The 913-nt window shown below is 31.3% G+C and overlaps 2 non-coding genes across 2 annotated transcripts; both read left to right on the top strand.

Annotated features, from left to right (window-relative positions):
• Positions 1–754: 754 nt before the first annotated feature.
• Positions 755–825, top strand: TRNAG-GCC (transfer RNA glycine (anticodon GCC)). Its single transcript has one exon. It is a non-coding gene; the product is annotated as a tRNA-Gly (tRNA).
• Positions 826–834: 9 nt separating this feature from the next.
• LOC127089992 (small nucleolar RNA snoR114) lies at positions 835–913 on the top strand. The gene has a single exon (XR_007791536.1). It is a non-coding gene; the product is annotated as a small nucleolar RNA snoR114 (small nucleolar RNA).

Raw genomic sequence — 913 nt, forward strand, 5'->3', positions numbered from 1 at the left:
ATGTTTCTCATCTTGTGATCATGGTGTTATTTATAAAAATGTGGAGGATAACCATATTTACTTCCATGAGTTTCTTAATAAAGAGAAATAGAGCAACATGACCACTCTCATTATAATAATTACATTTGAGAGTTTTTCATTTAGAAGTTTGATGATCATGTCATATGTTACAGAAGTTTTCAATGTTATTCTTTGGTTCATAACCTAAACCATCTTTATTATACAACCTTGTTCAAACTAAATCCCAATCATGCAAAGGGACAAAAAAATACGAAACTGGGTATGATGAAGTCCAAAACAAATTCGACTAAGCCTATTTCATCCCCTCCATTATATGAACATAAAATTTTCAAACCACGTCAATGTATTGTCTTTGATGATTTGTCATGACCACTTTATTCTCTTTGGTATTCTTCTTTCCATGATAAAATATTTGAACCACCTTCTCCTTATGAGATAGGAAAATATCGATAAAAATTTTGCGTCCCTACAATGAGATGTTATTGGTGCTAGAAATTAAGTTGAATTAACAGATTAAAAATGCTCTTTATTTTGTTAATATATTAAAATAAAAAAAATAAGTGTAAAAATATCAAATAGTTGGGAGGAAATATTGAATTGTTTTAGTTTTTTGAAGAGAAAATATGATAAGTAAAACACATTTAAAACCTTTAAGTTTTGTTATAAAGCATGGTTACAAAATATATGGAAGTCATGGAAGAGTTTAACTGTGATTTTGGTATCATAGCAACAAGCACCAGTGGTCTAGTGGTAGAATAGTACCCTGCCACGGTACAGACCCGGGTTCGATTCCCGGCTGGTGCAAATTTGAAAGAGCTGTGATGATAAATATTGTGATGTTTGGTAACATTACCTCTCCTGAAATACTGGATGAAAATATGCCTCTGAGCTC

This window comes from Lathyrus oleraceus, chromosome 5 (assembly GCF_024323335.1).
Source record: "Lathyrus oleraceus cultivar Zhongwan6 chromosome 5, CAAS_Psat_ZW6_1.0, whole genome shotgun sequence".
Taxonomy (NCBI): Eukaryota; Viridiplantae; Streptophyta; class Magnoliopsida; order Fabales; family Fabaceae; genus Lathyrus; species Lathyrus oleraceus.